A 12,880-nucleotide genomic window follows, 5' to 3' on the forward strand; every position below is an offset into this window, starting at 1 on the left:
CACCCAACTACTACTTGAATGCTACTCTTGTAATTCTAAATTGTAACATGTTTTCTTTTGAATGTAAGGGTCTAGAGAGAGCCTTATAATGCCCTGAGCTGAGTCTGAGGTGTATATTGTGTTTGTAGTAGCAGGAAAGGTGTCCAAAATAAACTGTGCAATAGTGTATTCTCCCTGCCATCTTCAAGAGCACTGCAAAGAGAAGCACCTTTGTGACCCCTATCAGCCAGTGCTAGCCTCCCGGTATGGCAAACTTATTGCAGCTCTCTGAAATGCCCCCATAAACAAAATCTTACTCCTTATTTTAAGTCACACTTGCTGGCACATCCATAAATTGCCCCCATAGTGGTCTGCCACAGCACCCCAGTTCACCACCACAGCAAGAGCTCTTTAGTGACATCCCACAGCAATGCGATGCAAGAACATCTTAAGGACTCCAAGAGTAAATAAGACCTATTCTCCAGGGATGAGTTAGGGGCCAGCTTCCAGTTTCTAGCTAAGAAACAGAGCTACTCTGCAGTAGTCCCGATGCCAAACCTAATTGCTGATATTGTTTCTCTGCCTAGATGATACAAAGCCTTAAACTCTCATTGCAGCATCAGGAATAAACAGCAATGGTATACTGTTGCAGCAAACACACACAAGTGCGTGAACATGCTCACACCAAAGTTGTCCACTGCCTTAACCTTACAACTTGCTTGACTAATGGATCCAAATAGGTGCATAATCAAGCTTTCTTTTCCGGTCACAGTAAAAGGGATTTATATGAAAATTGTAACTTTCACTAGCACAGATTTAAATGAGAGGAGGTCTTGAGTTGCATTTTCATACCACATGTGAGAAGTTCATCCTGTTGTTATTTTCTAGCTTTCTGGAACTTGCCTTTTAATTTTTCCATCATACATGATCCAAATGAAAGGAATAAATCAAATGATGCGTAAGTTTAGAAACTGTAAAAACTCACATTTTAAACAGCCTTTTCAGTACAGGGGTGATCTTAACCCTTCTTTGATGACCTGTGAATTATGAAGCTTTCATATAAAAATGGAAAGGTACAAATATTTGAATTCAATGTTGGTTGGATAATTTTGGCCATACTGTCATGTGTCCCAGTTAGGCCTGGAAGGAAACACTGCTATTTTACATGCACACATGTTTCTTTCCTAAGTTGCTTTCACTGTCACACAATGACTTTTGGCAGTTGGCACACATTTGCATCCATGACAGTTCAGATATGTTTTCAGGAAAGTATATTTTCTTACAAAATCCACTTCGAAGAACACTACCATGATACCTTGAACATCATGTACAAGGTGCATACATACAGTGTGCAAATGTGATTGTTTGTTTTCGTCCATGCGGCAACACATCAATCTATAGCATATAAACAATGGCACCCTGACTAGAATCTCAGCCCAGGGCAAGGATGTTTTCCATTATAAATAAACAAGCATTCTGGCTTGAGGCAGAGGAGCACTTGCTGTCATTTGCGAGGTCACCACACGCTGACTTCTCAGCCCAGCTGTTTACTGGTCCCTCAGTGAGGGATGTCCAATTTATGACCACAATGGGGATCTACATTCTTTCCCTTCAGGTAACGGGGTTGGATCATGCAATGGGGGATTTCTGGCAGAACACATACATACACCCTAGCAGGTGTGCAGCTTTACCCAAACTTCGGGTGGGGCTAAGACTCCCAGCCAGGGCTGGCCCTAACACTGGTTACGCACGGTGCAACAGTATTTTTGGTGCCCCCTCCACCATTTCCTCCTTCTCCATGAATTCCCTCAATAATACTCGCCAGCAATGCACCTCATCTCTCTATAGCCCCTTTCTGACAAACATTACATTTTTTAGAGGGCTACCCGTAGTTTACTCACACTCAGTTCTGTGATCTGCATAGTACACATTCTTTGTAGCAGGCACATTAACCCTCTGCGCTGTGTGGGTGACAGGAGTGCCCATGTCAGTGCACGGTGAGCGATGCAACTGTGTGAGAGTAGGGTGAGAGGAGTGACTGCAGGGTGAGTGAGGTGACCGTATGAATTTGGGTGCGGATGTCAGTGCAGACTGGGACGAATTAATGTATGGTTAATGATGGGCTTGTTTGAGTGAGTTTGCAGAGTGAGCAGTAAGGGGAATAGGGGAGTGAAGTGTCACATGAGGGGGAGTAGCGTTCTCATGTGACTGCAGGATGAGCTACAGGGTAAACAGCCCAAGTGCATTGTGAGTGCAGAGTGATCACTCCGAGTGCGGAGTGAGTGGTGTGCTCATGTGACCACAGGGTAAGTGAACGGTGTGAGTTCATAGCAAGTGGCATAAGTGCAGTGTGGTCACTGTGAGTGCATGGTGAGCGGGTGAATGGTGTGAGTGCATGGTGATCAATGTGACTACATTGTGATTGCTGTGAATGCAGGGTGAGTGTGAAAGTGAAGGGAGAGAATGAGGAGTGAGTTGTCTGATTGCAGGGTGTATTCCCAGACATTTGAAGTAACTCAGCGTTTTATTGAAGGCTAGCGTAGGGTTTAAGACATATGTTAAACAATTGCGATTATGGCATTATTCAGGGTCCAGGGATTGAGAGTGGAGGAAATAAATAATGTGCTGATCCTACAACAAACTCCTAGTCTTGTGATAAGGGTTGCCAGCTCACTATATTGATGTCCCAGGCCGTGCAAAAATAATCAGTCACCTAAAGCCTACTTTCAGCACTTATCTTTGCATACTTGGAACAGCAAATATAAATCGAAAGCATTTTTATTGTGTTCTAGGACTACCTGAATGATCCATGACAGATAATTGAAGGGAACAAAGACAGAAAAGTCACATTACAAATGAATACATACTATTTTATTTATAATCCTATTAAGGGGCCGATTCCGATGGCCGGTCAGACAGCTGTCCGTAGCCTTACCCTGCGACCGACACGTACCCGGAGCCGGTCCGTTCTGTAGAGTAAGTATGATGCGCATAACTGCCAAAAACACGACCGACACGTAGGCTGTGAATCAAGACCCATTCTCCGTCCGAGCCGTAACTCCTAACGAGGAACCGTGTAGCCCGGAAGCAGTATCCATAGCAGTTTCCGGCATGACAAGTACGATGCGTACTTCCTACGTGTCGGACTGGTCGTCACGTACGGCACGTCACAGCATCCGGAAAACAAGCATATCAGCTACGATTCGCGCCACAAATCAATACACGGCTACGAGACGGACCAGCTTGCAGCGGGTACGAGAGGGAGCAACAAGCAGCATGTACGACACAAACACATCATGAATCCCATCGCACAGGTCATACCAGTACTCTACATCTATGACCGGCTCAGGAACCGACGCCGACGGTGCAGGCGGTAAGTCAGACACCTACCACATAAACAAACGACACGTACCCGCAAAATGGAAAACACACACAGGGATCCACATCCTGGCCACTAACAACAGGCCAACATAGGGGTTGCATGGCCAGAACCACTAACACCCCCACCCATAGGGGGCCTGTTGCCCATCACTACTGCCACCCCCACCCATAGGGACTATGTTGCCCATCACCCCTGCCACCCCCACTCACAGGGGACCTGTTGCTCATCACTACTGCCACCCCCACCCATAGGGACTATGTTGCCCATCACCCCTGCCACCCCCACTCACAGGGGACCTGTTGCCCATCACCCCTGCCACCCCCACTCACAGGGGACCTGTTGCCCATCACCCCTGCCACCCCCACCCATAGGGACTATGTTGCCCATCACCCCTGCCACCCCCACTCACAGGGCTTATGTTGCCCATCACCCCTGACACCCCCACTCACAGGGGACCTGTTGCCCATCACCCCTGCCACCCCCAGCCATAGGGCTTATGTTGCCCATCACCCCTGCCACCCACGCCCATAGGGGACCTGTTGCCCATCAACCCTGCCACCCCCACTCACAGGGGACCTGTTGCCCATCACTACTGCCACCCCCAGCCATAGGGCTTATATTGCCCATCACCCCTGCCACCCACACCCATAGGGGACCTGTTGCCCATCACCCCTGCCACCCCCACTCACAGTGGACCTGTTGCCCATCACCCCTGCCACCCACACCCATAGGGGACCTGTTACCCATCACCCCTGCCACCCCCACTCACAGGGGACCTGTTGCCCATCACCCCTGCCACCCACACCCATAGGGGACCTGTTGCTCATCACCCCTGACACCCCCGCTCACAGGGGACCTGTTGCCCATCGCCCCTGCCACCCCCAGCCATAGGGCTTATGTTGCCCATCACCCCTGCCACCCAAACCCATAGGGGACCTGTTGCCCATCACCCCTGCCACCCCCAGCCATAGTGCTTATGTTGCCCATCACCCCTGCCACCCACACCCATAGTGCTTATGTTGCCCATCACCCCTGCCACCCCCACTCACAGGGCTTATGCTGCCCATCACCCCTGCCACCCCCACTCACAGGGGACCTGTTGCCCATCACCCCTGCCACCCCCACTCACAGGGGACCTGTTGCCCATCACTACTGCCACCCCCACCCATAGGGACTATGTTGCCCATCACCCCTGCCACCCCCACTCACAGGGCTTATGTTGCCCATCACCCCTGACACCCCCACTCACAGGGGACCTGTTGCCCATCACCCCTGCCACCCCCACTCACAGGGGACCTGTTGCCCCTCACTACTGCCACCCCCACCCATAGGGTCTATTTTGCCCATCACCCCTGCCACCCCCAGCCATAGGATGGGTGATGCGCAACACATCCAGCATACACAAACATCAGGTATGTCCGCAAAATACATCCCCCATGACATCATGACAACAGTGTATAGTCTGTGACAAATGCCCACAACAGTGATTATGGCTACGAGCATACAATGTAAGTAACAGCACATGTGTGACCAACACATGTGTGACATACACAAGGCAAGCATCACCATAGCACTGTGGCAATGGAAAAAGAACACCCCCTCACTGTGCAGAGCAGAAGTTAAGTGGGGGCTCACAAAATGCAACAGATGTGGAGCATTGTGGTGATGGGGACCAAACCCCCCTCATCACAGTGACCAAAAGGGAAGTGTCATCATGTTCAAAGCTGCAAATAACAAACAGCATGTATGAACCCTGCTCCCAACACATCAAACACTTCTGGGGCAAACTAGTGGTTGTGTCCCATACACACAGAGATGTGGTGAGGCTAACAGTGCTGTGAAAACATAACACTCTCGGCCATGTGCAGACAAGCACCACACATGGGGGCTGACAATGCATACAGCGTACAATGACACAACAGCAGAAGTGACCATCACCAAGCATGCACACATCTCGAAAATAGACACAGCAATCAAAACAACATGTGTAGACTGTAGGTGTCCGCTCACAAACTCACATTCCATGCCAGCAATGGCACCCAACAACCAGGATGAATGTGCACAATGATGTGAAATGACTCACAGGGACAGCAGGCAAAATCACAGTAACAGCATCCAGCATCCAGACCGAATCCTCCTGAGGCACAGCCGGGAGCAGCTTTCCTTGTGATTTTTTAAAAAAAAGTGTATACTTGTGTGATTTTAACTACCTATTCACTTACCCCTGGGCTTTCATTTCGCTTCAGGCTCTGACACCCCCGCACAGCGGATCTATCGCTGCAGCGGGTGAGGTGTTTGGACCTTCTTGCCGCCATTCGCCGCGACCAGCAAGACACGCCCACTTGCGCAGACCACGCCCCCTCCACCAGGCTCATATTTAAGCGCTGAGTACAAGCGCCGTCCTACTACACCGAATCCTCCTGAGGCACAGCCGGAAGCAGCTTTCCTTGTGATTTTTTTAAAAATGTGTATACTTGTGTGATTTTAACTACCTATTCACTTACCCCTGGGCTTTCGTTTCGCTTCAGGCACTGACACCCCCGCACAGCGGATCTATCGCTGCAGCGGGTGAGGTGTTTGGACCTTCTTGCCGCCATTCGCCGCGACCAGCAAGACACGCCCACTTGCGCAGGCCACGCCCCCTCCACCAGGCTCATATTTAAGCGCTGAGTACAAGCGCCGTCCTACTACACCGAATCCTCCTGAGGCACAGCCGGAAGCAGCTTTCCTTGTGATTTTTTAAAAAAATGTGTATACTTGTGTGATTTTAACTACCTATTCACTTACCCCTGGGCTTTCATTTCTCTTCAGGCACTGACACCCCCGCACAGCGGATCTATCGCTACAGCGGGTGAGGTGTTTGGACCTTCTTGCCGCCATTCGCCACGACCAGCAAGACACGCCCACTTGCGCAGGCCACGCTCCTCCACCAGGCTCATATTTAAGCGCTGAGTACAAGCGCCGTCCTACTACAACGAATCCTCCTGAGGCACAGCCGGGAGCAGCTTTCCTTGTGATTTTTAAAAAAAATTTGTATACTTGTGTGATTTTAACTACCTATTCACTTACCCCAGGGCTTTCATTTCGCTTCAGGCACTGACACCCCCGCACAGCGGATCTATCGCTGCAGCGGGTGAGGTGTTTGGACCTTCTTGCCGCCATTCGCCGCGACCAGCAAGACACGCCCACTTGCGCAGGCCACGCCCCCTCCACCAGGCTCATATTTAAGCGCTGAGTACAAGCGCCGTCCTACTACACCGAATCCTCCTGAGGCACAGCCGGGAGCAGCTTTCCTTGTGATTTTTTAAAAAAAATTTGTATACTTGTGTGATTTTAACTACCTATTCACTTACCCCTGGGCTTTCATTTCGCTTCAGGCACTGACACCCCCGCACAGCGGATCTATCGCTGCAGCGGGTGAGGTGTTTGGACCTTCTTGCCGCCATTCACCGCGACCAGCAAGACACGCCCACTTGCGCAGGCCACGCCCCCTCCCAACCTCCTTTTCACTGGTATAAAGTATGTGCCCCTACCGGAAGCGCAGCGGACGAGCGCAGCGGGCGCGGCGTTTGCGCGCCGAAGGCAAGCCCGTCTGCGCCCGTCCGCGACCGACCGGACCAAGGGCCACCTCCCCCTGCCCCATCGAGACATTACTCGTCGGCCCAACTTTACGGTCTTCAAGGCCCCTGGCCGATCAATGACTCTGTGACCTCTCACATTGACAGCTTGGGACTCACAGCCTCCATATCCCCATCCTCTCTTCCTTCCCCCTCTCACGTCCCCTTGCACCCCCCGTCTCCCGCCATGAGCACCCTGCTGCACCCACACCTGCGTCTCTTTCCATCTATTACCTTAACACGCGTTCTGCTGTTAAGCACTATCATGAGCTCTCTGTTCTCTTAGACCTACACAAACCTGATCTCTTATTCCTCACAGAGACCTGGTTTCGTGATAGCTCTCTCCCTTCCTTATTAGCAGCTCTCCCTGACACTTATTACGCGCTTCGAGCCGACCGATCCGCGAATAAAGCGGGCGGGGGTGTTGCTTTGATCGCTCGGAAAGAACTCCTCTTTCAGCCTCTCACCTTCCCCCCTATTGGTACTTCTGATTTCCTAGTAGTCCGTTCTCTTTCCCTCAAAGTCCCTCTCACCTGCCTACTCATTTACCGTCCCCCCCAACCTTCCCAAGCCTTTCTTCCTGGGTTTCAAGAGCTGGTGGCCACCCTAGCGGTTAACAACTCCTCCATCATGGTGCTAGGCGATTTTAACTTTTGGCCCTCTGACCCAGCAGAATGCTCCAATTCCATAGAATTTTCAGACACCCTTCGTTCTCTCAATTTTAATTCCTATGTTTACTCCCCTACTCACAATCAGGGTCACACCCTCGACCAGATCTGGTCTCTCAACTGTCCTATTGTGTCTCTCTCTATCTCTCCCTGTCCCTGGTCTGATCACTTTTTGATTTCTTTTTCTTCACCTCTTGACTTAACCACTAAGCCCTCACTTCCTAAAAATATCTGGGCACGCTCTTGGGGCCGGATTGATGCATCTTTAGTGGCCTCCACACTCCTTCCCCTCTGCCCAGATCTACTTGGATTACCGCTTACAGTCCAAGCTGATTCTATTAATTCATGGCTCCAGTCAGGCTGTGACTCGATCGCACCTCTCCGACGAGTTTCCTCTAAACGGCTTAACGACTCCAATCGCTGGTTCAGTGAGGAACTTAAGGCGCTGAAACTCTCAGTTTGCCATGCCGAACAAGCCTGGAGACGTCACTACTGCTCCAACCTTAAAGCCCAGTACAACTCCCTCCTGTCGCAATACAAAAAAACTATTTTAATTACCAAAACTGAATATTTCTCTTCCAAAATCTTAGCCGCCGAGAACCAGCCTAAAGAAATCTTTTCTATAGTCCACAATCTCGCCTATGCTGACAGAACCACTCTCAAACCCCCTCCGTCACAGTCTCTTTGTGACTCCTTGAATACTTACTTCTTGGATAAAATTGAAAAAATCAAAGCCAATATTCCTCCCCTTTCTCTTTCCTTCTACAATCCCCCTAGCCCTCCTGCAAAGGCTCGCTTTGACTCATTCCCCCCCTTAACGGAAGAATCTCTCCTTTCCCTTCTATCCTTGGTCAAATCAGATTCCCCTTTAGACCCTTGCCCTGCTCACATCCTCAGGCTCATTTTCACAACTTGTATGTTACCTCCTCTCTCCTTTCTTAACTGCTCCTTATCTCAGGGCGTTGTTCCTCCAACTCTAAAAACAGCCATTATTCTTCCCATCCTTAAAAAACCTGGTGCTGACCCCTCTGCCCCAGTCAACTTTCGACCCATCTCCTTACTCCCCTTTTTAGGGAAAGTACTGGAACGACACGTGACCAGAGCCCTTACCACCTTTGTGGAAGAAAACCAGGTTTTAGCCCCCCGTCAGGCCGGATTCCGCCCCGCTCATTCCACCGAGTCTGTGGCGCTATCCGTCCTTGACAACCTCAGAGAAGGTATGGACACCAACCTTCCCCAGGCCCTGGTCCTCCTCGACCTTTCTGCCGCCTTCGACACGGTGAGCCATTCCATCTTATTCTCCCGTGTCGGGGCGGCCGGGGTCGGCGGGGTAGCCCTGGTCTGGCTGTCCTCCTTCCTTAGGGACCGCACCCAAGCAGTGCGGCTGGGCGACTTCTCGGCTGAGCCCTGTCAGGTGCCATGTAGGGTTCCCCAGGGTTCCTCCCTTTCCCCACTACTGTTCAATCTCTACATTGCCCCTCTCATCTTTGCCCTTCAACAAATGGTGGTCTCCGTATTTAATTATGCGGACGACCTCCAGCTCATCTTCACTCTGTCTCCATCCCCCAATTCTATATCTAATTTTCAAACCACTATGATCTTCATCCGGGACTGGATGAGCCACAACCACCTGAAACTAAACCTGGATAAAACCGAATTGGTTTTGACAGGTGGTTGTGCCAGTCCCTGGTTGTCTCTCTTTTGGTCCCCTTCCTCGGGTTCCCCCCCTTCCCCCTCTCCTTCTGTCAAAGCGCTCGGTTTCAAGATTAATGATCAACTCACTTTGCACTCCCAGGTGAGTTCTGAGGTGTCCTCTTCCTTCCTTTCCCTCCGCACTATTCGCAAGGTATCCCGCTTCTTCTCTTTCTCTGCCCTTAAACTTATTGTATTGGCTATGGTCGTCTCTAGACTAGATTACGGCAACGCTTTATACTGTGGTATGCCCGCTTACAATGTTCGACGGCTTCAGCTGGTGCAGAACCAGGCCGCTCGGCTAGTCTATAAGTTGACCAAGTCACATCACGTCACCACACTTCTAAAATCCCTCCACTGGCTCCCTATTCTTGAACGCTCCTTGTTCAAAATGGGTTGTATTACCTTTCAGGCTCAGTCAGGATCCGCCCTCGCCTTTATCTCTTCTGAGATAAAAATCTATACCCCTACAAGGGAATTGAGATCATCCTCCCAACATCTGTTGACTGTCCCCCGGTTTCGCCGAAAAAAATGGGGAGGTTCCAAATTCTCCACCATTGCCCCCAGCTTCTGGAATTCACTCCCGCTTCACCTCAGGTCCCTCACCCAATATCCTCTGTTTCGAAAAGCATTAAAAACCTTTCTTTTTTCACAGGCCTTCCCCCAATGATTTTCTTTCTGTCCCCTGGTCCCCCCTGCTAATTGAGGTTCAGTGAACTACAGCGCCATGAAACCGTCAGGTGTACGTGCGCTTTAGAAGTGATTTAAACTCAAACTCAAACTCAAAGGCCCACAACAGCAATACCAATGCACTGGTGCAGATGCACAAACAGGCAAACTCACACTGCACATCAGACACAACATGTGTGTGTATGTGTCACAGTGTCCCCAGGCAACTACACAACACATGAGTGGGGCTGAACCACAGTGACACAGATGTGGACACAGTGCCATACAAAAGTAAACCATCATTGGGACACCCTCAGTGGGCGATCCGGCATTGGGAGATGAGAGGGAGCACAACAGACACATGTGACACAAGTTGGAATCGACACCAACTAACACAGCAAGAGACTGACACACAACACCACTACCCCCAGGGACCAGACAGTGGGGTGACACAAGCATGCATGACACCTCCACTGTGATGACAAAGGCAGATGTCGTACAAACTGGTAAACCCAGACATGTGACGTACATCACACATACACAAACACAAATCACTCAGCATGGCCCCTCATCCATGGACAAATGTGAGCTAGGGGACCATCCATGCAAGCATTCACATCAGTCCACCATCAACACCACACACCTGAACTGCAACAATGTGTATCTGTGAAGTCCACATGGACAGGTGACATTGCACATGCACCCATGACAAACACAGGAATGTTGCCAGGAACTAAGGTGCACACACACATCACACAAGGACTGTTTACAACCCAGGGGAATGACAGACACACTGCACAGTATGTGGTACATGGCCATGACCTCAAAGCTCATGTAACCTTCAGAATCCCTGCCACAGTCCCAGGACTATGCAGATGCCAAGGAGGAACACAAGGCACCCATGCTGACACCTGCCAGCATCGCTGTCGTGAACCCGACAAGTGGGAGCAGTCACACACACATACAAATGTCTCAATCACTGAAAACTACCACCTAGGGACAACTACATGATATTGCAAACAAACAAGTGCCTTGAGGAACCCTGACTGTGTCCCATCTGTGTCTGACATCATCACCACTCAGAACTGACAAATCCCAATGATGATACACCAATTAACAGTAGTGTGTCATGCACCCACACATCTGGTAGCCCATTGGAAAAGTAGTGGGATGAATCCAGTACCACTCAGCAAGCATCAACAACAGGAACATATCAAGGGAACCCTGTCTGTGTATGAACAGGGATGTGGATACAACCACACATGCACATACAACGCACACCATGGGCCCAGGCCATGTCACTGGACAACACACTAACTTGAGGGGACACAACTTCTGTGGGAGCCCAGCTGTGCCTACCATATTCACCCCAAGTCCCACTCATGTCTGCAGAACACTTGGTCAGTCAGCCATCAGTTACCACACAATGAAGGCTCTGGTCACAACAGCCTGGGTACGGGAGTCTCCCCTAAGTCAGCTGCACATACCCAAAACATATGTCTAGCAAGTTGCACAGAGGACCCAGTTGCTCCTATTACAATGATGCACACATCTGTAGGGCCAGTAGTGATGAGCACGAAGTATGTGGAAGTGACAATTTGGACAATGGGAAGCACATCACATGTGCAGGGGTGAAAGCCACAGATGTGACCATGCCAATGAAATGCTCACAGAGAGATGTACACACACAGTTGATCCAGACACACCCAGGTAGCTGCAAAGGATGACATGGAACCCACCAGAATAGGATACATATCTCATGGACCACAGGGAGTACCTCACATCAACACATCAGTATGCGACATTGTAAACCAAGCATTACAGGTGCAAGGGCATGTAAATCAACATGATGTACAGCTAAATCAAGTTCTCAGGGACAAAGAAAAAAGCTTTATTCAACATATGAAAAGCGAAACATCTGTTCCAACAAAAGGCCAATGGCCAGTCCATGTCCAAATGGCAAGGAGTGAACTAGAGTGACAAATTCAGTATATAAAATGCTAAACGTCTGTGCAACCAAAAGGCCAATGGCCAGTCCATGTCAAAATGCCAAGGAGTGAACTAGAGTGACAACTGGCACACCTTGCTTGCCTGCACTGCTAAGGACCGGTGTCATCCCCTCGGAGGGGCATACATGGGGGCAGGCCAGGCACCACAGGGACAGGATCAGGGCGCAGCAGAAGGAGGCAGTGAAGAGGTGGGGGATACAGGCGAGACACTTGCAACTGCAGTGGAGCTGACTGAAGTGGTGGGTGCTGTCACAACTGTGGGGCACAAGTCAGATGGGGTGGGTGCCGGCACAACTCCAGTGGGCAGGTCAGATGGAGTGGCTTGGCTCACCACTGCAGTCCCCAAGTCAGACGGGGTGGTCGAGGACTCCAAAGCAGTGCCTACATCCATGGGAGCGGAATGGGGGACAGGTGAGGTTGGCAGGGCGGGGGGGACGCGGTCCCCACATCAGTGGCACCAACTGTCTGACCAGGTGTGGAGGGGCAAGTGCTAGGGGGGATGGCCTTAGCATTTTGGGGATGGTGTATCTGTGTGTGGGGGAACCCGGGGCAGGGAGTGGCGGGGGAACCTCTGGAGTGGTGGCCTGGGGGATGGAGGACGGAGACTTTGCCTTGGAGCTGCGTGGTGGCGGGGGGTCTTGCTCTTCATGCGCCGGGGGGACTTGCGGGTGGGCGTCTCTGTCTGACTGCACCTGGGGGAGGGTGTCCGGGTGTGAGGGGCACTCCCTTCTGTGTGTGGGGACTTCCTCTTCCCCTTGTAATCAGGATCTGCTGGGTCGGTGGGAAGAGGCCAAGGTCACAGAGGAAGAGCTTCTGGGGAGATGGGGTTGCAGGTGAGGCAAGGGAAGGGGGCTGGGAGGGAGA

This window comes from Triturus cristatus, chromosome 2_1 (genome assembly GCF_964204655.1).
Source record: "Triturus cristatus chromosome 2_1, aTriCri1.1, whole genome shotgun sequence".
NCBI lineage: Eukaryota > Metazoa > Chordata > Amphibia > Caudata > Salamandridae > Triturus > Triturus cristatus.